The 22,603-nt window shown below is 74.0% G+C and overlaps 14 non-coding genes and 6 pseudogenes across 14 annotated transcripts; all 20 read right to left on the bottom strand.

Annotated features, from left to right (window-relative positions):
- Positions 1-902: 902 nt before the first annotated feature.
- LOC133083718 (5S ribosomal RNA) lies at positions 903-1,021 on the bottom strand. Its single transcript, XR_009699243.1, has one exon. It is a non-coding gene; the product is annotated as a 5S ribosomal RNA (ribosomal RNA).
- Positions 1,022-1,939: 918 nt separating this feature from the next.
- On the bottom strand, positions 1,940-2,058 carry LOC133083764 (5S ribosomal RNA). Its single transcript, XR_009699251.1, has one exon. It is a non-coding gene; the product is annotated as a 5S ribosomal RNA (ribosomal RNA).
- Positions 2,059-2,967: 909 nt separating this feature from the next.
- Positions 2,968-3,086, bottom strand: LOC133083762 (5S ribosomal RNA; annotated as a pseudogene).
- A 911-nt stretch (positions 3,087-3,997) lies between these two features.
- Positions 3,998-4,116, bottom strand: LOC133083717 (5S ribosomal RNA). Its single transcript, XR_009699242.1, has one exon. It is a non-coding gene; the product is annotated as a 5S ribosomal RNA (ribosomal RNA).
- A 917-nt stretch (positions 4,117-5,033) lies between these two features.
- LOC133083756 (5S ribosomal RNA) lies at positions 5,034-5,152 on the bottom strand. Its single transcript, XR_009699250.1, has one exon. It is a non-coding gene; the product is annotated as a 5S ribosomal RNA (ribosomal RNA).
- Positions 5,153-7,126: 1,974 nt separating this feature from the next.
- Positions 7,127-7,245, bottom strand: LOC133083745 (5S ribosomal RNA). Its single transcript, XR_009699249.1, has one exon. It is a non-coding gene; the product is annotated as a 5S ribosomal RNA (ribosomal RNA).
- Positions 7,246-8,160: 915 nt separating this feature from the next.
- LOC133083734 (5S ribosomal RNA) lies at positions 8,161-8,279 on the bottom strand. The gene has a single exon (XR_009699248.1). It is a non-coding gene; the product is annotated as a 5S ribosomal RNA (ribosomal RNA).
- Positions 8,280-9,189: 910 nt separating this feature from the next.
- LOC133083761 (5S ribosomal RNA) lies at positions 9,190-9,308 on the bottom strand (annotated as a pseudogene).
- A 946-nt stretch (positions 9,309-10,254) lies between these two features.
- Positions 10,255-10,373, bottom strand: LOC133083722 (5S ribosomal RNA). The gene has a single exon (XR_009699247.1). It is a non-coding gene; the product is annotated as a 5S ribosomal RNA (ribosomal RNA).
- Positions 10,374-11,291: 918 nt separating this feature from the next.
- On the bottom strand, positions 11,292-11,410 carry LOC133083711 (5S ribosomal RNA). Its single transcript, XR_009699236.1, has one exon. It is a non-coding gene; the product is annotated as a 5S ribosomal RNA (ribosomal RNA).
- A 909-nt stretch (positions 11,411-12,319) lies between these two features.
- LOC133083760 (5S ribosomal RNA) lies at positions 12,320-12,438 on the bottom strand (annotated as a pseudogene).
- A 946-nt stretch (positions 12,439-13,384) lies between these two features.
- On the bottom strand, positions 13,385-13,503 carry LOC133083803 (5S ribosomal RNA). The gene has a single exon (XR_009699289.1). It is a non-coding gene; the product is annotated as a 5S ribosomal RNA (ribosomal RNA).
- Positions 13,504-14,421: 918 nt separating this feature from the next.
- LOC133083791 (5S ribosomal RNA) lies at positions 14,422-14,540 on the bottom strand. The gene has a single exon (XR_009699278.1). It is a non-coding gene; the product is annotated as a 5S ribosomal RNA (ribosomal RNA).
- A 909-nt stretch (positions 14,541-15,449) lies between these two features.
- On the bottom strand, positions 15,450-15,568 carry LOC133083724 (5S ribosomal RNA; annotated as a pseudogene).
- Positions 15,569-16,478: 910 nt separating this feature from the next.
- Positions 16,479-16,597, bottom strand: LOC133083716 (5S ribosomal RNA). The gene has a single exon (XR_009699241.1). It is a non-coding gene; the product is annotated as a 5S ribosomal RNA (ribosomal RNA).
- A 915-nt stretch (positions 16,598-17,512) lies between these two features.
- Positions 17,513-17,631, bottom strand: LOC133083780 (5S ribosomal RNA). The gene has a single exon (XR_009699267.1). It is a non-coding gene; the product is annotated as a 5S ribosomal RNA (ribosomal RNA).
- Positions 17,632-18,540: 909 nt separating this feature from the next.
- LOC133083759 (5S ribosomal RNA) lies at positions 18,541-18,659 on the bottom strand (annotated as a pseudogene).
- A 946-nt stretch (positions 18,660-19,605) lies between these two features.
- On the bottom strand, positions 19,606-19,724 carry LOC133083769 (5S ribosomal RNA). Its single transcript, XR_009699256.1, has one exon. It is a non-coding gene; the product is annotated as a 5S ribosomal RNA (ribosomal RNA).
- A 919-nt stretch (positions 19,725-20,643) lies between these two features.
- On the bottom strand, positions 20,644-20,762 carry LOC133083705 (5S ribosomal RNA). Its single transcript, XR_009699230.1, has one exon. It is a non-coding gene; the product is annotated as a 5S ribosomal RNA (ribosomal RNA).
- Positions 20,763-21,673: 911 nt separating this feature from the next.
- On the bottom strand, positions 21,674-21,792 carry LOC133083723 (5S ribosomal RNA; annotated as a pseudogene).
- Positions 21,793-22,603: the final 811 nt, after the last annotated feature.

Here is a 22,603-nt window from a genome sequence, read left to right as displayed (position 1 = left end):
GGGCCACGGTGTGCCTCTTGAGGCTTAGCTTCGCTGGTGCTGGCGACTTACCGCCAGCCCGGCAGCCAACCCTCTCCGGCGCGGCCCTGCCGTCCGCCCAGGCAAGCGACAGGAGGCCTCGAGGGCCCGGGGGTGGTGGAGTTGTGGGCGACTTCGCAGCTCAGGTCAGGCGGGACCCTCCAGGCCTGTAGGCGCTTGGCCCTCCGCCCCAGAGCCGCTCAACGCTCACAGGACTTGGCCCCGGAGGCTTAAGGGCCTGTGGCCCTCGGTCCCTTGTGCATTCCCCACCCTGTCAATCCACACAGTGCTAGGCGCAGCCCAGCCACGGCCTGGCCGGCCCGCCTGCCCAACGGCAGTTGGCCCGAAGCCACTGGGAGCCACCATTGAGCCGGCACGGCCCCTTAGACACAGCAACGCCACCCTTGCCCCCACGCCAACTGCCGAGCAAAGTTCCCGGCGCCTGGTGTCTAGCCAGCCCAGCGAACCGGTCCCAGCCCACGACCCCGCTCCCACTCTCGGCCGTGGCGAAGTGGCAAAGGGTGGGCTTTTTCCGGAGGGAGCTGTGGAGAGACACACGGGCAGACAGGGGGCTGCGGCGCGGCTGGGCTCCGGTGGGGGCGGCCAAGTGCAGGTCGAGGGCTTCGTGGGCCGCACGGACGGCACCCCGGCCTGCGGCGGAGTCTGGGTCCGGGCCAGCCACCACGGGAGCGGCTGGGGTGGCGGCTGCCTTCCAGGGCCGCCTTCTGGCCGCCTGGCCGGCCAGGCCGGCGCGGAGCGCCCCCTCTGGCGCGCTGTGGTGGGAGGGGCCGGAGGAGGTGGGGCCTGCAGCGCTGCCCGGCGGGGGCGGGGGCGGGGGCGGAGGCGGCGGGCGACTAAAGGAGAAGGCGGAGCGGGAGGCAAGAAGCCTACAGCACCCGGTATTCCCAGGCGGTCTCCCATCCAAGTACTAACCAGGCCCGACCCTGCTTAGCTTCCGAGATCAGACGAGTTCGGGCGCGTTCAGGGTGGTATGGCCGTAGACGTTAAGAGGGGCCCGCGGAGTGCCTCTTGAGGCCCAGCTTCGCTGGCGCTTGCGCCTCCCTGCCAGCCCGGCGGCCAGCCCGCCCCGGCAGGGCCCCGCCGCCCGCCCAGGCAGGGCAACGGCGGCCTCGGGGACCAGGGGGGTGGCGGAGGGTTCGGCGACCTCCCAGCCCAGGGCGGGCGGGACCCACCAAACCGTTCGGCGCTTGGCGCCCCGCCCCAGATCCCGCACGTCGCTCACAGGGACGTGGCCGCGGAGGCTTCAGGGCCCGGGGCCCGCGGTCCCTTGGGCCTCCCCTCTGCCCGCCCACGCAGCGCTAGGCGCAGCCCAGCCGCAGCCCGGGCCGGCCCTCCTGCCCGACGGCAGTCGGCCCTTAACCCACTGGGAGCCACCATTGAGTCGGCACGGCCCCTTAGCCCCAGCAAGGCCACCCTTGCCCCCACGCCACCCGCCGAGCACAGGACCCGGCGCCTGGTGGCCGGCCGGCCCGGAGCACCGGCCCCGGCCCCCGCCCCCGCTCCCGCCCCCGGCCGTGGCGAAACGGCGGAGGGGGGGCTTTTTCCGGAGGGAGCTGTGGAGAGACACACCGGCAGATAGGTGGCTGCGCCGGGGCTGGGCGCTAGTGGGGGCGGCCAGGTGCAGGTCAAGGGGCTCGCGGGCCGCACGGCCGGCACCCGGGCCTGAGGCGCAGTCTGGGTTCAGGCCAGCCACCCCGGGAGCGGCTGGGATGCGGCTGCCTTCCAGGGCCGCCTTCTGGCCGCCTGGCCGGCCAGGCAGGCGGAGAGCGCCCCCTCTGGCGCGCTGTGGTGGGAGGGGCCGGAGGAGGTGGGGCCTGCAGCGCTGCCAGGCGGGGGCGGGGGCGGGGGCGGGGGCGGAGGCGGCGGGCGACTAAAGGAGAAGGCGGAGCGGGAGGCAAAAAGCCTACAGCACCCGGTATTCCCAGGCGGTCTCCCATCCAAGTACTAACCAGGCCCGACCCTGCTTAGCTTCCGAGATCAGACGAGATCGGGCGCGTTCAGGGTGGTATGGCCGTAGACGCAGGAGGGGCCCGCGCGGTGCCTCTTGAGGCCCAGCTTCGCTGGCGCCTGCGCCTTACCGCCATGCCGGCGGCCAGCCCTCTCCGGCAGGGCCCTGCCGCCCGCCCAGGCAGGCGACAGGAGGCCTCGGGGACCCGGGGGTGGCGGAGTGGTGGGCCACCTCGCAGCCCAGGGCGGGCGGGACGCTCCAGGCCCGTCGGCGCTTGGCGCCCCGCCGCAGATCCCGCTCGACGCTCACAGGGACGCGGCCCCGGAGGCTTCAGGGCCCGGCGGCCGCGGTCCCTTGGGCATCCCCCCCTGCCCGCCCACGCGGAGTTAGGCGCAGCCCGGCCACGGCCGGGCCGGCCCTCCGGCCGGGCAGCAGCTGGCCCGAAGCCACTGGGAGCCACCATGGAGTGGGCACGGCCCCTTAGCCCCAGCAAGGCCCCCCCTTGCCCCCACGCCGCCCGCCGAGCACAGGACCCCGGCCCTGGTGGCCGGCAGGCCCGGAGAAGCGGCCCCGGCCCCCGCCCCCGCTCCCGCCCCTGGCCGTGGCGAAACGGCGGAGGGGGGGCTTTTTCCGGAGGGAGCTGTGGAGAGACACACGGGCAGACAGGGGGCTGCGGCGCGGCTGGGCTCCGGTGGGGGCGGCCAAGTGCAGGTCGAGGGCCTCGCGGGCCGCACGGACGGCACCCCGGCCTGCGGCGGAGTCTGGGTCCGGGCCAGCCACCACGGGAGCGGCTGGGGTGGCGGCTGCCTTCCAGGGCCGCATTCTGGCCGCATGTCCAGCCAGCTCGGCGGGGAGCGATCCCTCCGGCGCGCTGTGTTGGGAGGGACGTGAGGAGGTGAGGCCTGCAGCGGTGCTCAGCGGGGGCGGAGGCGGCCTCGGCCGCGGGCCACTAAATGTCAAGGCGGAGCGGGAGGCAAAAAAGCCTACAGCACTCGGTATTCCCATGTGGTCTCCCATCCAGGTACGAAACAGGCCAGACCCTGATTAGCTTCCTAGATCAGACGAGGTGTGGTGCGTTCAGGGAGGTGTGGCCGTAGAATGCAGCGGGGGCCACGGTGTGCCTCTTGAGGCTTAGCTTCGCTGGTGCTGGCGACTTACCGCCAGCCCGGCAGCCAACCCTCTCCGGCGCGGCCCTGCCGTCCGCCCAGGCAAGCGACAGGAGGCCTCGAGGGCCCGGGGGTGGTGGAGTTGTGGGCGACTTCGCAGCTCAGGTCAGGCGGGACCCTCCAGGCCTGTAGGCGCTTGGCCCTCCGCCCCAGAGCCGCTCAACGCTCACAGGACTTGGCCCCGGAGGCTTAAGGGCCTGTGGCCCTCGGTCCCTTGTGCATTCCCCACCCTGTCAATCCACACAGTGCTAGGCGCAGCCCAGCCACGGCCTGGCCGGCCCGCCTGCCCAACGGCAGTTGGCCCGAAGCCACTGGGAGCCACCATTGAGCCGGCACGGCCCCTTAGACACAGCAACGCCACCCTTGCCCCCACGCCAACTGCCGAGCAAAGTTCCCGGCGCCTGGTGTCTAGCCAGCCCAGCGAACCGGTCCCAGCCCACGACCCCGCTCCCACTCTCGGCCGTGGCGAAGTGGCAAAGGGTGGGCTTTTTCCGGAGGGAGCTGTGGAGAGACACACGGGCAGACAGGGGGCTGCGGCGCGGCTGGGCTCCGGTGGGGGCGGCCAAGTGCAGGTCGAGGGCTTCGTGGGCCGCACGGACGGCACCCCGGCCTGCGGCGGAGTCTGGGTCCGGGCCAGCCACCACGGGAGCGGCTGGGGTGGCGGCTGCCTTCCAGGGCCGCCTTCTGGCCGCCTGGCCGGCCAGGCCGGCGCGGAGCGCCCCCTCTGGCGCGCTGTGGTGGGAGGGGCCGGAGGAGGTGGGGCCTGCAGCGCTGCCCGGCGGGGGCGGGGGGCGGGGGCGGAGGCGGCGGGCGACTAAAGGAGAAGGCGGAGCGGGAGGCAAGAAGCCTACAGCACCCGGTATTCCCAGGCGGTCTCCCATCCAAGTACTAACCAGGCCCGACCCTGCTTAGCTTCCGAGATCAGACGAGTTCGGGCGCGTTCAGGGTGGTATGGCCGTAGACGTTAAGAGGGGCCCGCGGAGTGCCTCTTGAGGCCCAGCTTCGCTGGCGCTTGCGCCTCCCTGCCAGCCCGGCGGCCAGCCCGCCCCGGCAGGGCCCCGCCGCCCGCCCAGGCAGGGCAACGCCGGCCTCGGGGACCAGGGGGGTGGCGGAGGGTTCGGCGACCTCCCAGCCCAGGGCGGGCGGGACCCACCAAACCGTTCGGCGCTTGGCGCCCCGCCCCAGATCCCGCACGTCGCTCACAGGGACGTGGCCGCGGAGGCTTCAGGGCCCGGGGCCCGCGGTCCCTTGGGCCTCCCCTCTGCCCGCCCACGCAGCGCTAGGCGCAGCCCAGCCGCAGCCCGGGCCGGCCCTCCTGCCCGACGGCAGTCGGCCCTTAACCCACTGGGAGCCACCATTGAGTCGGCACGGCCCCTTAGCCCCAGCAAGGCCACCCTTGCCCCCACGCCACCCGCCGAGCACAGGACCCGGCGCCTTGTGGCCGGCCGGCCCGGAGCACCGGCCCCGGCCCCCGCCCCCGCTCCCGCCCCCGGCCGTGGCGAAACGGCGGAGGGGGGGCTTTTTCCGGAGGGAGCTGTGGAGAGACACACCGGCAGATAGGTGGCTGCGCCGGGGCTGGGCGCTAGTGGGGGCGGCCAGGTGCAGGTCAAGGGGCTCGCGGGCCGCACGGCCGGCACCCGGGCCTGAGGCGCAGTCTGGGTTCAGGCCAGCCACCCCGGGAGCGGCTGGGATGCGGCTGCCTTCCAGGGCCGCCTTCTGGCCGCCTGGCCGGCCAGGCAGGCGGAGAGCGCCCCTCTGGCGCGCTGTGGTGGGAGGGGCCGGAGGAGGTGGGGCCTGCAGCGCTGCCAGGCGGGGGCGGGGGCGGGGGCGGGGGCGGAGGCGGCGGGCGACTAAAGGAGAAGGCGGAGCGGGAGGCAAAAAGCCTACAGCACCCGGTATTCCCAGGCGGTCTCCCATCCAAGTACTAACCAGGCCCGACCCTGCTTAGCTTCCGAGATCAGACGAGATCGGGCGCGTTCAGGGTGGTATGGCCGTAGACGCAGGAGGGGCCCGCGCGGTGCCTCTTGAGGCCCAGCTTCGCTGGCGCCTGCGCCTTACCGCCATGCCGGCGGCCAGCCCTCTCCGGCAGGGCCCTGCCGCCCGCCCAGGCAGGCGACAGGAGGCCTCGGGGACCCGGGGGTGGCGGAGTGGTGGGCCACCTCGCAGCCCAGGGCGGGCGGGACGCTCCAGGCCCGTCGGCGCTTGGCGCCCCGCCGCAGATCCCGCTCGACGCTCACAGGGACGCGGCCCCGGAGGCTTCAGGGCCCGGCGGCCGCGGTCCCTTGGGCATCCCCCCATGCCCGCCCACGCGGAGTTAGGCGCAGCCCGGCCACGGCCGGGCCGGCCCTCCGGCCGGGCAGCAGCTGGCCCGAAGCCACTGGGAGCCACCATGGAGTGGGCACGGCCCCTTAGCCCCAGCAAGGCCCCCCCTTGCCCCCACGCCGCCCGCCGAGCACAGGACCCCGGCCCTGGTGGCCGGCAGGCCCGGAGAAGCGGCCCCGGCCCCCGCCCCCGCTCCCGCCCCCGGCCGTGGCGAAACGGCGGAGGGGGGGCTTTTTCCGGAGGGAGCTGTGGAGAGACACACGGGCAGACAGGGGGCTGCGGCGCGGCTGGGCTCCGGTGGGGGCGGCCAAGTGCAGGTCGAGGGCCTCGCGGGCCGCACGGACGGCACCCCGGCCTGCGGCGGAGTCTGGGTCCGGGCCAGCCACCACGGGAGCGGCTGGGGTGGCGGCTGCCTTCCAGGGCCGCATTCTGGCCGCATGTCCAGCCAGCTCGGCGGGGAGCGATCCCTCCGGCACGCTGTGTTGGGAGGGACGTGAGGAGGTGAGGCCTGCAGCGGTGCTCAGCGGGGGCGGAGGCGGCCTCGGCCGCGGGCCACTAAATGTCAAGGCGGAGCGGGAGGCAAAAAAGCCTACAGCACTCGGTATTCCCATGTGGTCTCCCATCCAGGTACGAAACAAGCCAGACCCTGAGTAGCTTCCGAGATCAGACGAGGTGTGTTGCGTTCAGGGAGGTGTGGCCGTAGAATGCAGCGGGGGCCACGGTGTGCCTCTTGAGGCTTAGCTTCGCTGGTGCTGGCGACTTACCGCCAGCCCGGCAGCCAACCCTCTCCGGCGCGGCCCTGCCGTCCGCCCAGGCAAGCGACAGGAGGCCTCGAGGGCCCGGGGGTGGTGGAGTTGTGGGCGACTTCGCAGCTCAGGTCAGGCGGGACCCTCCAGGCCTGTAGGCGCTTGGCCCTCCGCCCCAGAGCCGCTCAACGTTCACAGGACTTGGCCCCGGAGGCTTAAGGGCCTGTGGCCCTCGGTCCCTTGTGCATTCCCCACCCTGTCAATCCACACAGTGCTAGGCGCAGCCCAGCCACGGCCTGGCCGGCCCGCCTGCCCAACGGCAGTTGGCCCGAAGCCACTGGGAGCCACCATTGAGCCGGCACGGCCCCTTAGACACAGCAACGCCACCCTTACCCCCACGCCAACTGCCGAGCAAAGTTCCCGGCGCCTGGTGTCTAGCCAGCCCAGCGAACCGGTCCCAGCCCACGACCCCGCTCCCACTATCGGCCGTGGCGAAGTGGCAAAGGGTGGGCTTTTTCCGGAGGGAGCTGTGGAGAGACACACGGGCAGACAGGGGGCTGCGGCGCGGCTGGGCTCCGGTGGGGGCGGCCAAGTGCAGGTCGAGGGCTTCGTGGGCCGCACGGACGGCACCCCGGCCTGCGGCGGAGTCTGGGTCCGGGCCAGCCACCACGGGAGCGGCTGGGGTGGCGGCTGCCTTCCAGGGCCGCCTTCTGGCCGCCTGGCCGGCCAGGCCGGCGCGGAGTGCCCCCTCTGGCGCGCTGTGGTGGGAGGGGCCGGAGGAGGTGGGGCCTGCAGCGCTGCCCGGCGGGGGCGGGGGCGGGGGCGGAGGCAGCGGCCTCGGCCTCGGCCTCGGCCTCCGCCTAGGCCGCGGGCGACTAAAGGAGAAGGCGGAGCGGGAGGCAAAAAGCCTACAGCACCCGGTATTCCCAGGCGGTCTCCCATCCAAGTACTAACCAGGCCCGACCCTGCTTAGCTTCCGAGATCAGACGAGATCGGGCGCGTTCAGGGTGGTATGGCCGTAGACGTTAAGAGGGGCCCGCGGAGTGCCTCTTGAGGCCCAGCTTCGCTGGCGCTTGCGCCTCCCCGCCAGCCCGGCGGCCAGCCCGCCCCGGCAGGGCCCCGCCGCCCGCCCAGGCAGGGCAACGGCGGCCTCGGGTACCAGGGGGGTGGCGGAGGGTTCGGCGACCTCCCAGCCCAGGGCGGGCGGGACCCACCAAACCGTTCGGCGCTTGGCGCCCCGCCCCAGATCCCGCACGTCGCTCACAGGGACGTGGCCCCGGAGGCTTCAGGGCCCGGGGCCCGCGGTCCCTTGGGCCTCCCCTCTGCCCGCCCACGCGGCGCTAGGCGCAGCCCAGCCGCAGCCCGGGCCGGCCCTCCTGCCCGACGGCAGTCGGCCCTTAACCCACTGGGAGCCACCATTGAGTCGGCACGGCCCCTTAGCCCCAGCAAGGCCACCCTTGCCCCCACGCCACCCGCCGAGCACAGGACCCGGCGCCTTGTGGCCGGCCGGCCCGGAGCACCGGCCCCGGCCCCCGCCCCCGCTCCCGCCCCCGGCCGTGGCGAAACGGCGGAGGGGGGGCTTTTTCCGGAGGGAGCTGTGGAGAGACACACCGGCAGATAGGTGGCTGCGCCGGGGCTGGGCGCTGGTGGGGGCGGCCAGGTGCAGGTCAAGGGGCTCGCGGGCCGCACGGCCGGCACCCGGGCCTGAGGCGGAGTCTGGGTTCAGGCCAGCCACCCCGGGAGCGGCTGGGATGCGGATGCCTTCCAGGGCCGCCTTCTGGCCGCCTGGCCGGCCAGGCAGGCAGAGAGCGCCCCCTCTAGCGCGCTGTGGTGGGAGGGGCCGGAGGAGGTGGGGCCTGCAGCGGTGCCCGGCGGGGGCGGGGGCGGGGGCGGGGGCGGAGGCGGCGGGCGACTAAAGAAGGCGGAGCGGGAGGCAAAAAGCCTACAGCACCCGGTATTCCCAGGCGGTCTCCCATCCAAGTACTAACCAGGCCCGACCCTGCTTAGCTTCCGAGATCAGACGAGATCGGGCGCGTTCAGGGTGGTATGGCCGTAGACGTTAAGAGGGGCCCGCGGAGTGCCTCTTGAGGCCCAGCTTCGCTGGCGCCTGCGCCTTACCACCATGCCGGCGGCCAGCCCTCTCCCGCAGGGCCCTGCCGCCCGCCCAGGCAGGCGACAGGAGGCCTCGGGGACCCGGGGGTGGCGGAGTGGTGGGCCACCTCGCAGCCCAGGGCGGGCGGGACGCTCCAGGCCCGTCGGCGCTTGGCGCCCTGCCGCAGATCCCGCTCGACGCTCACAGGGACGCGGCCCTGGAGGCTTCAGGGCCCGGCGGCCGCGGTCCCTTGGGCATCCCCCCCTGCCCGCCCACGCGGAGTTAGGCGCAGCCCGGCCACGGCCGGGCCGGCCCTCCGGCCGGGCAGCAGCTGGCCCGAAGCCACTGGGAGCCACCATGGAGTGGGCACGGCCCCTTAGCCCCAGCAAGGCCCCCCCTTGCCCCCACGCCGCCCGCCGAGCACAGGACCCCGGCCCTGGTGGCCGGCAGGCCCGGAGAAGCGGCCCCGGCCCCCGCCCCCGCTCCCGCCCCCGGCCGTGGCGAAACGGCGGAGGGGGGGCTTTTTCCGGAGGGAGCTGTGGAGAGACACACGGGCAGACAGGGGGCTGCGGCGCGGCTGGGCTCCGGTGGGGGCGGCCAAGTGCAGGTCGAGGGCCTCGCGGGCCGCACGGACGGCACCCCGGCCTGCGGCGGAGTCTGGGTCCGGGCCAGCCACCACGGGAGCGGCTGGGGTGGCGGCTGCCTTCCAGGGCCGCATTCTGGCCGCATGTCCAGCCAGCTCGGCGGGGAGCGATCCCTCCGGCGCGCTGTGTTGGGAGGGACGTGAGGAGGTGAGGCCTGCAGCGGTGCTCAGCGGGGGCGGAGGCGGCCTCGGCCGCGGGCCACTAAATGTCAAGGCGGAGCGGGAGGCAAAAAAGCCTACAGCACTCGGTATTCCCATGTGGTCTCCCATCCAGGTACGAAACAGGCCAGACCCTGATTAGCTTCCTAGATCAGACGAGGTGTGGTGCGTTCAGGGAGGTGTGGCCGTAGAATGCAGCGGGGGCCACGGTGTGCCTCTTGAGGCTTAGCTTCGCTGGTGCTGGCGACTTACCGCCAGCCCGGCAGCCAACCCTCTCCGGCGCGGCCCTGCCGTCCGCCCAGGCAAGCGACAGGAGGCCTCGAGGGCCCGGGGGTGGTGGAGTTGTGGGCGACTTCGCAGCTCAGGTCAGGCGGGACCCTCCAGGCCTGTAGGCGCTTGGCCCTCCGCCCCAGAGCCGCTCAACGCTCACAGGACTTGGCCCCGGAGGCTTAAGGGCCTGTGGCCCTCGGTCCCTTGTGCATTCCCCACCCTGTCAATCCACACAGTGCTAGGCGCAGCCCAGCCACGGCCTGGCCGGCCCGCCTGCCCAACGGCAGTTGGCCCGAAGCCACTGGGAGCCACCATTGAGCCGGCACGGCCCCTTAGACACAGCAACGCCACCCTTGCCCCCACGCCAACTGCCGAGCAAAGTTCCCGGCGCCTGGTGTCTAGCCAGCCCAGCGAACCGGTCCCAGCCCACGACCCCGCTCCCACTATCGGCCGTGGCGAAGTGGCAAAGGGTGGGCTTTTTCCGGAGGGAGCTGTGGAGAGACACACGGGCAGACAGGGGGCTGCGGCGCGGCTGGGCTCCGGTGGGGGCGGCCAAGTGCAGGTCGAGGGCTTCGTGGGCCGCACGGACGGCACCCCGGCCTGCGGCGGAGTCTGGGTCCGGGCCAGCCACCACGGGAGCGGCTGGGGTGGCGGCTGCCTTCCAGGGCCGCCTTCTGGCCGCCTGGCCGGCCAGGCCGGCGCGGAGCGCCCCCTCTGGCGCGCTGTGGTGGGAGGGGCCGGAGGAGGTGGGGCCTGCAGCGCTGCCCGGCGGGGGCGGGTGCGGGGGCGGAGGCAGCGGCCTCGGCCTCGGCCTCGGCCTCGGCCTAGGCCGCGGGCGACTAAAGGAGAAGGCGGAGCGGGAGGCAAAAAGCCTACAGCACCCGGTATTCCCAGGCGGTCTCCCATCCAAGTACTAACCAGGCCCGACCCTGCTTAGCTTCCGAGATCAGACGAGATCGGGCGCGTTCAGGGTGGTATGGCCGTAGACGTTAAGAGGGGCCCGCGGAGTGCCTCTTGAGGCCCAGCTTCGCTGGCGCTTGCGCCTCCCCGCCAGCCCGGCGGCCAGCCCGCCCCGGCAGGGCCCCGCCGCCCGCCCAGGCAGGGCAACGGCGGCCTCGGGTACCAGGGGGGTGGCGGAGGGTTCGGCGACCTCCCAGCCCAGGGCGGGCGGGACCCACCAAACCGTTCGGCGCTTGGCGCCCCGCCCCAGATCCCGCACGTCGCTCACAGGGACGTGGCCCCGGAGGCTTCAGGGCCCGGGGCCCGCGGTCCCTTGGGCCTCCCCTCTGCCCGCCCACGCGGCGCTAGGCGCAGCCCAGCCGCAGCCCGGGCCGGCCCTCCTGCCCGACGGCAGTCGGCCCTTAACCCACTGGGAGCCACCATTGAGTCGGCACGGCCCCTTAGCCCCAGCAAGGCCACCCTTGCCCCCACGCCACCCGCCGAGCACAGGACCCGGCGCCTTGTGGCCGGCCGGCCCGGAGCACCGGCCCCGGCCCCCGCCCCCGCTCCCGCCCCCGGCCGTGGCGAAACGGCGGAGGGGGGGCTTTTTCCGGAGGGAGCTGTGGAGAGACACACCGGCAGATAGGTGGCTGCGCCGGGGCTGGGCGCTGGTGGGGGCGGCCAGGTGCAGGTCAAGGGGCTCGCGGGCCGCACGGCCGGCACCCGGGCCTGAGGCGGAGTCTGGGTTCAGGCCAGCCACCCCGGGAGCGGCTGGGATGCGGCTGCCTTCCAGGGCCGCCTTCTGGCCGCCTGGCCGGCCAGGCAGGCGGAGAGCGCCCCCTCTGGCGCGCTGTGGTGGGAGGGGCCGGAGGAGGTGGGGCCTGCAGCGGTGCCCGGCGGGGGCGGGGGCGGGGGCGGGGGCGGAGGCGGCGGGCGACTAAAGGAGAAGGCGGAGCGGGAGGCAAAAAGCCTACAGCACCCGGTATTCCCAGGCGGTCTCCCATCCAAGTACTAACCAGGCCCGACCCTGCTTAGCTTCCGAGATCAGACGAGATCGGGCGCGTTCAGGGTGGTATGGCCGTAGACGCAGGAGGGGCCCGCGCGGTGCCTCTTGAGGCGCAGCTTCGCTGGCGCCTGCGCCTTACCGCCATGCCGGCGGCCAGCCCTCTCCGGCAGGGCCCTGCCGCCCGCCCAGGCAGGCGACAGGAGGCCTCGGGGACCCGGGGGTGGCGGAGTGGTGGGCCACCTCGCAGCCCAGGGCGGGCGGGACGCTCCAGGCCCGTCGGCGCTTGGCGCCCCGCCGCAGATCCCGCTCGACGCTCACAGGGACGCGGCCCCGGAGGCTTCAGGGCCCGGCGGCCGCGGTCCCTTGGGCATCCCCCCCTGCCCGCCCACGCGGAGTTAGGCGCAGCCCGGCCACGGCCGGGCCGGCCCTCCGGCCGGGCAGCAGCTGGCCCGAAGCCACTGGGAGCCACCATGGAGTGGGCACGGCCCCTTAGCCCCAGCAAGGCCCCCCCTTGCCCCCACGCCGCCCGCCGAGCACAGGACCCCGGCCCTGGTGGCCGGCAGGCCCGGAGAAGCGGCCCCGGCCCCCGCCCCCGCTCCCGCCCCCGGCCGTGGCGAAACGGCGGAGGGGGGGCTTTTTCCGGAGGGAGCTGTGGAGAGACACACGGGCAGACAGGGGGCTGCGGCGCGGCTGGGCTCCGGTGGGGGCGGCCAAGTGCAGGTCGAGGGCCTCGCGGGCCGCACGGACGGCACCCCGGCCTGCGGCGGAGTCTGGGTCCGGGCCAGCCACCACGGGAGCGGCTGGGGTGGCGGCTGCCTTCCAGGGCCGCATTCTGGCCGCATGTCCAGCCAGCTCGGCGGGGAGCGATCCCTCCGGCGCGCTGTGTTGGGAGGGACGTGAGGAGGTGAGGCCTGCAGCGGTGCTCAGCGGGGGCGGAGGCGGCCTCGGCCGCGGGCCACTAAATGTCAAGGCGGAGCGGGAGGCAAAAAAGCCTACAGCACTCGGTATTCCCATGTGGTCTCCCATCCAGGTACGAAACAGGCCAGACCCTGATTAGCTTCCTAGATCAGACGAGGTGTGGTGCGTTCAGGGAGGTGTGGCCGTAGAATGCAGCGGGGGCCACGGTGTGCCTCTTGAGGCTTAGCTTCGCTGGTGCTGGCGACTTACCGCCAGCCCGGCAGCCAACCCTCTCCGGCGCGGCCCTGCCGTCCGCCCAGGCAAGCGACAGGAGGCCTCGAGGGCCCGGGGGTGGTGGAGTTGTGGGCGACTTCGCAGCTCAGGTCAGGCGGGACCCTCCAGGCCTGTAGGCGCTTGGCCCTCCGCCCCAGAGCCGCTCAACGCTCACAGGACTTGGCCCCGGAGGCTTAAGGGCCTGTGGCCCTCGGTCCCTTGTGCATTCCCCACCCTGTCAATCCACACAGTGCTAGGCGCAGCCCACCCACGGCCTGGCCGGCCCGCCTGCCCAACGGCAGTTGGCCCGAAGCCACTGGGAGCCACCATTGAGCCGGCACGGCCCCTTCGACACAGCAACGCCACCCTTGCCCCCACGCCAACTGCCGAGCAAAGTTCCCGGCGCCTGGTGTCTAGCCAGCCCAGCGAACCGGTCCCAGCCCACGACCCCGCTCCCACTCTCGGCCGTGGCGAAGTGGCAAAGGGTGGGCTTTTTCCGGAGGGAGCTGTGGAGAGACACACGGGCAGACAGGGGGCTGCGGCGCGGCTGGGCTCCGGTGGGGGCGGCCAAGTGCAGGTCGAGGGCTTCGTGGGCCGCACGGACGGCACCCCGGCCTGCGGCGGAGTCTGGGTCCGGGCCAGCCACCACGGGAGCGGCTGGGGTGGCGGCTGCCTTCCAGGGCCGCCTTCTGGCCGCCTGGCCGGCCAGGCCGGCGCGGAGCGCCCCCTCTGGCGCGCTGTGGTGGGAGGGGCCGGAGGAGGTGGGGCCTGCAGCGCTGCCCGGCGGGGGCGGGTGCGGGGGCGGAGGCAGCGGCCTCGGCCTCGGCCTCGGCCTCGGCCTAGGCCGCGGGCGACTAAAGGAGAAGGCGGAGCGGGAGGCAAAAAGCCTACAGCACCCGGTATTCCCAGGCGGTCTCCCATCCAAGTACTAACCAGGCCCGACCCTGCTTAGCTTCCGAGATCAGACGAGATCGGGCGCGTTCAGGGTGGTATGGCCGTAGACGTTAAGAGGGGCCCGCGGAGTGCCTCTTGAGGCCCAGCTTCGCTGGCGCTTGCGCCTCCCCGCCAGCCCGGCGGCCAGCCCGCCCCGGCAGGGCCCCGCCGCCCGCCCAGGCAGGGCAACGGCGGCCTCGGGTACCAGGGGGGTGGCGGAGGGTTCGGCGACCTCCCAGCCCAGGGCGGGCGGGACCCACCAAACCGTTCGGCGCTTGGCGCCCCGCCCCAGATCCCGCACGTCGCTCACAGGGACGTGGCCCCGGAGGCTTCAGGGCCCGGGGCCCGCGGTCCCTTGGGCCTCCCCTCTGCCCGCCCACGCGGCGCTAGGCGCAGCCCAGCCGCAGCCCGGGCCGGCCCTCCTGCCCGACGGCAGTCGGCCCTTAACCCACTGGGAGCCACCATTGAGTCGGCACGGCCCCTTAGCCCCAGCAAGGCCACCCTTGCCCCCACGCCACCCGCCGAGCACAGGACCCGGCGCCTTGTGGCCGGCCGGCCCGGAGCACCGGCCCCGGCCCCCGCCCCCGCTCCCGCCCCCGGCCGTGGCGAAACGGCGGAGGGGGGGCTTTTTCCGGAGGGAGCTGTGGAGAGACACACCGGCAGATAGGTGGCTGCGCCGGGGCTGGGCGCTGGTGGGGGCGGCCAGGTGCAGGTCAAGGGGCTCGCGGGCCGCACGGCCGGCACCCGGGCCTGAGGCGGAGTCTGGGTTCAGGCCAGCCACCCCGGGAGCGGCTGGGATGCGGCTGCCTTCCAGGGCCGCCTTCTGGCCGCCTGGCCGGCCAGGCAGGCGGAGAGCGCCCCCTCTGGCGCGCTGTGGTGGGAGGGGCCGGAGGAGGTGGGGCCTGCAGCGGTGCCCGGCGGGGGCGGGGGCGGGGGCGTGGGCGGAGGCGGCGGGCGACTAAAGGAGAAGGCGGAGCGGGAGGCAAAAAGCCTACAGCACCCGGTATTCCCAGGCGGTCTCCCATCCAAGTACTAACCAGGCCCGACCCTGCTTAGCTTCCGAGATCAGACGAGATCGGGCGCGTTCAGGGTGGTATGGCCGTAGACGCAGGAGGGGCCCGCGCGGTGCCTCTTGAGGCCCAGCTTCGCTGGCGCCTGCGCCTTACCGCCATGCCGGCGGCCAGCCCTCTCCGGCAGGGCCCTGCCGCCCGCCCAGGCAGGCGACAGGAGGCCTCGGGGACCCGGGGGTGGCGGAGTGGTGGGCCACCTCGCAGCCCAGGGCGGGCGGGACGCTCCAGGCCCGTCGGCGCTTGGCGCCCCGCCGCAGATCCCGCTCGACGCTCACAGGGACGCGGCCCCGGAGGCTTCAGGGCCCGGCGGCCGCGGTCCCTTGGGCATCCCCCCCTGCCCGCCCACGCGGAGTTAGGCGCAGCCCGGCCACGGCCGGGCCGGCCCTCCGGCCGGGCAGCAGCTGGCCCGAAGCCACTGGGAGCCACCATGGAGTGGGCACGGCCCCTTAGCCCCAGCAAGGCCCCCCCTTGCCCCCACGCCGCCCGCCGAGCACAGGACCCCGGCCCTGGTGGCCGGCAGGCCCGGAGAAGCGGCCCCGGCCCCCGCCCCCGCTCCCGCCCCCGGCCGTGGCGAAACGGCGGAGGGGGGGCTTTTTCCGGAGGGAGCTGTGGAGAGACACACGGGCAGACAGGGGGCTGCGGCGTGGCTGGGCTCCGGTGGGGGCGGCCAAGTGCAGGTCGAGGGCCTCGCGGGCCACACGGACGGCACCCCGGCCTGCGGCGGAGTCTGGGTCCGGGCCAGCCACCACGGGAGCGGCTGGGGTGGCGGCTGCCTTCCAGGGCCGCATTCTGGCCGCATGTCCAGCCAGCTCGGCGGGGAGTGATCCCTCCGGCGCGCTGTGTTGGGAGGGACGTGAGGAGGTGAGGCCTGCAGCGGTGCTCAGCGGGGGCGGAGGCGGCCTCGGCCGCGGGCCACTAAATGTCAAGGCGGAGCGGGAGGCAAAAAAGCCTACAGCACTCGGTATTCCCATGTGGTCTCCCATCCAGGTACGAAACAGGCCAGACCCTGATTAGCTTCCGAGATCAGACGAGGTGTGGTGCGTTCAGGGAGGTGTGGCCGTAGAATGCAGCGGGGGCCACGGTGTGCCTCTTGAGGCTTAGCTTCGCTGGTGCTGGCGACTTACCGCCAGCCCGGCAGCCAACCCTCTCCGGCGCGGCCCTGCCGTCCGCCCAGGCAAGCGACAGGAGGCCTCGAGGGCCCGGGGGTGGTGGAGTTGTGGGCGACTTCGCAGCTCAGGTCAGGCGGGACCCTCCAGGCCTGTAGGCGCTTGGCCCTCCGCCCCAGAGCCGCTCAACGCTCACAGGACTTGGCCCCGGAGGCTTAAGGGCCTGTGGCCCTCGGTCCCTTGTGCATTCCCCACCCTGTCAATCCACACAGTGCTAGGCGCAGCCCAGCCACGGCCTGGCCGGCCCGCCTGCCCAACGGCAGTTGGCCCGAAGCCACTGGGAGCCACCATTGAGCCGGCACGGCCCCTTAGACACAGCAACGCCACCCTTGCCCCCACGCCAACTGCCGAGCAAAGTTCCCGGCGCCTGGTGTCTAGCCAGCCCAGCGAACCGGTCCCAGCCCACGACCCCGCTCCCACTCTCGGCCGTGGCGAAGTGGCAAAGGGTGGGCTTTTTCCGGAGGGAGCTGTGGAGAGACACACGGGCAGACAGGGGGCTGCGGCGCGGCTGGGCTCCGGTGGGGGCGGCCAAGTGCAGGTCGAGGGCTTCGTGGGCCGCACGGACGGCACCCCGGCCTGCGGCGGAGTCTGGGTCCGGGCCAGCCACCACGGGAGCGGCTGGGGTGGCGGCTGCCTTCCAGGGCCGCCTTCTGGCCGCCTGGCCGGCCAGGCCGGCGCGGAGCGCCCCCTCTGGCGCGCTGTGGTGGGAGGGGCCGGAGGAGGTGGGGCCTGCAGCGCTGCCCGGCGGGGGCGGGGGCGGGGGCGGAGGCGGCGGGCGACTAAAGGAGAAGGCGGAGCGGGAGGCAAGAAGCCTACAGCACCCGGTATTCCCAGGCGGTCTCCCATCCAAGTACTAACCAGGCCCGACCCTGCTTAGCTTCCGAGATCAGACGAGTTCGGGCGCGTTCAGGGTGGTATGGCCGTAGACGTTAAGAGGGGCCCGCGGAGTGCCTCTTGAGGCCCAGCTTCGCTGGCGCTTGCGCCTCCCTGCCAGCCCGGCGGCCAGCCCGCCCCGGCAGGGCCCCGCCGCCCGCCCAGGCAGGGCAACGGCGTCCTCGGGGACCAGGGGGGTGGCGGAGGGTTCGGCGACCTCCCAGCCCAGGGCGGGCGGGACCCACCAAACCGTTCGGCGCTTGGCGCCCCGCCCCAGATCCCGCACGTCGCTCACAGGGACGTGGCCGCGGAGGCTTCAGGGCCCGGGGCCCGCGGTCCCTTGGGCCTCCCCTCTGCCCGCCCACGCAGCGCTAGGCGCAGCCCAGCCGCAGCCCGGGCCGGCCCTCCTGCCCGACGGCAGTCGGCCCTTAACCCACTGGGAGCCACCATTGAGTCGGCACGGCCCCTTAGCCCCAGCAAGGCCACCCTTGCCCCCACGCCACCCGCCGAGCACAGGACCCGGCGCCTTGTGGCCGGCCGGCCCGGAGCACCGGCGCCGGCCCCCGCCCCCGCTCCCGCCCCCGGCCGTGGCGAAACGGCGGAGGGGGGGCTTTTTCCGGAGGGAGCTGTGGAGAGACACACCGGCAGATAGGTGGCTGCGCCGGGGCTGGGCGCTAGTGGGGGCGGCCAGGTGCAGGTCAAGGGGCTCGCGGGCCGCACGGCCGGCACCCGGGCCTGAGGCGGAGTCTGGGTTCAGGCCAGCCACCCCGGGAGCGGCTGGGATGCGGCTGCCTTCCAGGGCCGCCTTCTGGCCGCCTGGCCGGCCAGGCAGGCGGAGAGCGCCCCCTCTGGCGCGCTGTGGTGGGAGGGGCCGGAGGAGGTGGGGCCTGCAGCGGTGCCCGGCGGGGGCTGGTGCGGGGGCGGGGGCGGAGGCGGCGGGCGACTAAAGAAGGCGGAGCGGGAGGCAAAAAGCCTACAGCACCCGGTATTCCCAGGCGGTCTCCCATCCAAGTACTAACCAGGCCCGACCCTGCTTAGCTTCCGAGATCAGACGAGATCGGGCGCGTTCAGGGTGGTATGGCCGTAGACGCAGGAGGGGCCCGCGCGGTGCCTCTTGAGGCGCAGCTTCGCTGGCGCCTGCGCCTTACCGCCATGCCGGCGGCCAGCCCTCTCCGGCAGGGCCCTGCCGCCCGCCCAGGCAGGCGACAGGAGGCCTCGGGGACCCGGGGGTGGCGGAGTGGTGGGCCACCTCGCAGCCCAGGGCGGGCGGGACGCTCCAGGCCCGTCGGCGCTTGGCGCCCCGCCGCAGATCCCGCTCGACGCTCACAGGGACGCGGCCCCGGAGGCTTCAGGGCCCGGCGGCCGCGGTCCCTTGGGCATCCCCCCCTGCCCGCCCACGCGGAGTTAGGCGCAGCCCGGCCACGGCCGGGCCGGCCCTCCGGCCGGGCAGCAGCTGGCCCGAAGCCACTGGGAGCCACCATGGAGTGGGCACGGCCCCTTAGCCCCAGCAAGGCCCCCCCTTGCCCCCACGCCGCCCGCCGAGCACAGGACCCCGGCCCTGGTGGCCGGCAGGCCCGGAGAAGCGGCCCCGGCCCCCGCCCCCGCTCCCGCCCCCGGCCGTGGCGAAACGGCGGAGGGGGGGCTTTTTCCGGAGGGAGCTGTGGAGAGACACACGGGCAGACAGGGGGCTGCGGCGCGGCTGGGCTCCGGTGGGGGCGGCCAAGTGCAGGTCGAGGGCCTCGCGGGCCGCACGGACGGCACCCCGGCCTGCGGCGGAGTCTGGGTCCGGGCCAGCCACCACGGGAGCGGCTGGGGTGGCGGCTGCCTTCCAGGGCCGCATTCTGGCCGCATGTCCAGCCAGCTCGGCGGGGAGCGATCCCTCCGGCGCGCTGTGTTGGGAGGGACGTGAGGAGGTGAGGCCTGCAGCGGTGCTCAGCGGGGGCGGAGGCGGCCTCGGCCGCGGGCCACTAAATGTCAAGGCGGAGCGGGAGGCAAAAAAGCCTACAGCACTCGGTATTCCCATGTGGTCTCCCATCCAGGTACGAAACAGGCCAGACCCTGATTAGCTTCCTAGATCAGACGAGGTGTGGTGCGTTCAGGGAGGTGTGGCCGTAGAATGCAGCGGGGGCCACGGTGTGCCTCTTGAGGCTTAGCTTCGCTGGTGCTGGCGACTTACCGCCAGCCCGGCAGCCAACCCTCTCCGGCGCGGCCCTGCCGTCCGCCCAGGCAAGCGACAGGAGGCCTCGAGGGCCCGGGGGTGGTGGAGTTGTGGGCGACTTCGCAGCTCAGGTCAGGCGGGACCCTCCAGGCCTGTAGGCGCTTGGCCCTCCGCCCCAGAGCCGCTCAACGCTCACAGGACTTGGCCCCGGAGGCTTAAGGGCCTGTGGCCCTCGGTCCCTTGTGCATTCCCCACCCTGTCAATCCACACAGTGCTAGGCGCAGCCCACCCACGGCCTGGCCGGCCCGCCTGCCCAACGGCAGTTGGCCCGAAGCCACTGGGAGCCACCATTGAGCCGGCACGGCCCCTTCGACACAGCAACGCCACCCTTGCCCCCACGCCAACTGCCGAGCAAAGTTCCCGGCGCCTGGTGTCTAGCCAGCCCAGCGAACCGGTCCCAGCCCACGACCCCGCTCCCACTCTCGGCCGTGGCGAAGTGGCAAAGGGTGGGCTTTTTCCGGAGGGAGCTGTGGAGAGACACACGGGCAGACAGGGGGCTGCGGCGCGGCTGGGCTCCGGTGGGGGCGGCCAAGTGCAGGTCGAGGGCTTCGTGGGCCGCACGGACGGCACCCCGGCCTGCGGCGGAGTCTGGGTCCGGGCCAGCCACCACGGGAGCGGCTGGGGTGGCGGCTGCCTTCCAGGGCCGCCTTCTGGCCGCCTGGCCGGCCAGGCCGGCGCGGAGCGCCCCCTCTGGCGCGCTGTGGTGGGAGGGGCCGGAGGAGGTGGGGCCTGCAGCGCTGCCCGGCGGGGGCGGGTGCGGGGGCGGAGGCAGCGGCCTCGGCCTCGGCCTCGGCCTCGGCCTAGGCCGCGGGCGACTAAAGGAGAAGGCGGAGCGGGAGGCAAAAAGCCTACAGCACCCGGTATTCCCAGGCGGTCTCCCATCCAAGTACTAACCAGGCCCGACCCTGCTTAGCTTCCGAGATCAGACGAGATCGGGCGCGTTCAGGGTGGTATGGCCGTAGACGTTAAGAGGGGCCCGCGGAGTGCCTCTTGAGGCCCAGCTTCGCTGGCGCTTGCGCCTCCCCGCCAGCCCGGCGGCCAGCCCGCCCCGGCAGGGCCCCGCCGCCCGCCCAGGCAGGGCAACGGCGGCCTCGGGTACCAGGGGGGTGGCGGAGGGTTCGGCGACCTCCCAGCCCAGGGCGGGCGGGACCCACCAAACCGTTCGGCGCTTGGCGCCCCGCCCCAGATCCCGCACGTCGCTCACAGGGACGTGGCCCCGGAGGCTTCAGGGCCCGGGGCCCGCGGTCCCTTGGGCCTCCCCTCTGCCCGCCCACGCGGCGCTAGGCGCAGCCCAGCCGCAGCCCGGGCCGGCCCTCCTGCCCGACGGCAGTCGGCCCTTAACCCACTGGGAGCCACCATTGAGTCGGCACGGCCCCTTAGCCCCAGCAAGGCCACCCTTGCCCCCACGCCACCCGCCGAGCACAGGACCCGGCGCCTTGTGGCCGGCCGGCCCGGAGCACCGGCCCCGGCCCCCGCCCCCGCTCCCGCCCCCGGCCGTGGCGAAACGGCGGAGGGGGGGCTTTTTCCGGAGGGAGCTGTGGAGAGACACACCGGCAGATAGGTGGCTGCGCCGGGGCTGGGCGCTGGTGGGGGCGGCCAGGTGCAGGTCAAGGGGCTCGCGGGGCCGCACGGCCGGCACCCGGGCCTGAGGCGGAGTCTGGGTTCAGGCCAGCCACCCCGGGAGCGGCTGGGATGCGGCTGCCTTCCAGGGCCGCCTTCTGGCCGCCTGGCCGGCCAGGCAGGCGGAGAGCGCCCCCTCTGGCGCGCTGTGGTGGGAGGGGCCGGAGGAGGTGGGGCCTGCAGCGGTGCCCGGCGGGGGCGGGGGCGGGGGCGTGGGCGGAGGCGGCGGGCGACTAAAGGAGAAGGCGGAGCGGGAGGCAAAAAGCCTACAGCACCCGGTATTCCCAGGCGGTCTCCCATCCAAGTACTAACCAGGCCCGACCCTGCTTAGCTTCCGAGATCAGACGAGATCGGGCGCGTTCAGGGTGGTATGGCCGTAGACGCAGGAGGGGCCCGCGCGGTGCCTCTTGAGGCCCAGCTTCGCTGGCGCCTGCGCCTTACCGCCATGCCGGCGGCCAGCCCTCTCCGGCAGGGCCCTGCCGCCCGCCCAGGCAGGCGACAGGAGGCCTCGGGGACCCGGGGGTGGCGGAGTGGTGGGCCACCTCGCAGCCCAGGGCGGGCGGGACGCTCCAGGCCCGTCGGCGCTTGGCGCCCCGCCGCAGATCCCGCTCGACGCTCACAGGGACGCGGCCCCGGAGGCTTCAGGGCCCGGCGGCCGCGGTCCCTTGGGCATCCCCCCCTGCCCGCCCACGCGGAGTTAGGCGCAGCCCGGCCACGGCCGGGCCGGCCCTCCGGCCGGGCAGCAGCTGGCCCGAAGCCACTGGGAGCCACCATGGAGTGGGCACGGCCCCTTAGCCCCAGCAAGGCCCCCCCTTGCCCCCACGCCGCCCGCCGAGCACAGGACCCCGGCCCTGGTGGCCGGCAGGCCCGGAGAAGCGGCCCCGGCCCCCGCCCCCGCTCCCGCCCCCGGCCGTGGCGAAACGGCGGAGGGGGGGGCTTTTTCCGGAGGGAGCTGTGGAGAGACACACGGGCAGACAGGGGGCTGCGGCGTGGCTGGGCTCCGGTGGGGGCGGCCAAGTGCAGGTCGAGGGGCCTCGCGGGCCACACGGACGGCACCCCGCCTGCGGCGGAGTCTGGGTCCGGGCCAGCCACCACGGGAGCGGCTGGGGTGGCGGCTGCCTTCCAGGGCCGCAATTCTGGCCGCATGTCCAGCCAGCTCGGCGGGGAGCGATCCCTCCGGCGCGCTGTGTTGGGAGGGACGTGAGGAGGTGAGGCCTGCAGCGGTGCTCAGCGGGGGCGGAGGCGGCCTCGGCCGCGGGCCACTAAATGTCAAGGCGGAGCGGGAGGCAAAAAAGCCTACAGCACTCGGTATTCCCATGTGGTCTCCCATCCAGGTACGAAACAGGCCAGACCCTGATTAGCTTCCGAGATCAGACGAGGTGTGGTGCGTTCAGGGAGGTGTGGCCGTAGAATGCAGCGGGGGCCACGGTGTGCCTCTTGAGGCTTAGCTTCGCTGGTGCTGGCGACTTACCGCCAGCCCGGCAGCCAACCCTCTCCGGCGCGGCCCTGCCGTCCGCCCAGGCAAGCGACAGGAGGCCTCGAGGGCCCGGGGGTGGTGGAGTTGTGGGCGACTTCGCAGCTCAGGTCAGGCGGGACCCTCCAGCCTGTAGGCGCTTGGCCCTCCGCCCCAGAGCCGCTCAACGCTCACAGGACTTGGCCCCGGAGGCTTAAGGGCCTGTGGCCCTCGGTCCCTTGTGCATTCCCCACCCTGTCAATCCACACAGTGCTAGGCGCAGCCCAGCCACGGCCTGGCCGGCCCGCCTGCCCAACGGCAGTTGGCCCGAAGCCACTGGGAGCCACCATTGAGCCGGCACGGCCCCTTAGACACAGCAACGCCACCCTTGCCCCCACGCCAACTGCCGAGCAAAGTTCCCGGCGCCTGGTGTCTAGCCAGCCCAGCGAACCGGTCCCAGCCCACGACCCCGCTCCCACTCTCGGCCGTGGCGAAGTGGCAAAGGGTGGGCTTTTTCCGGAGGGAGCTGTGGAGAGACACACGGGCAGACAGGGGGCTGCGGCGCGGCTGGGCTCCGGTGGGGGCGGCCAAGTGCAGGTCGAGGGCTTCGTGGGCCGCACGGACGGCACCCCGGCCTGCGGCGGAGTCTGGGTCCGGGCCAGCCACCACGGGAGCGGCTGGGGTGGCGGCTGCCTTCCAGGGCCGCCTTCTGGCCGCCTGGCCGGCCAGGCCGGCGCGGAGCGCCCCCTCTGGCGCGCTGTGGTGGAGGG

This window comes from Eubalaena glacialis, unplaced genomic scaffold (assembly GCF_028564815.1).
Source record: "Eubalaena glacialis isolate mEubGla1 unplaced genomic scaffold, mEubGla1.1.hap2.+ XY scaffold_629, whole genome shotgun sequence".
NCBI lineage: Eukaryota > Metazoa > Chordata > Mammalia > Artiodactyla > Balaenidae > Eubalaena > Eubalaena glacialis.
Note: the sequence above shows the minus strand (reverse complement) of the source record. Positions and strands in the feature narration are given on the sequence as shown.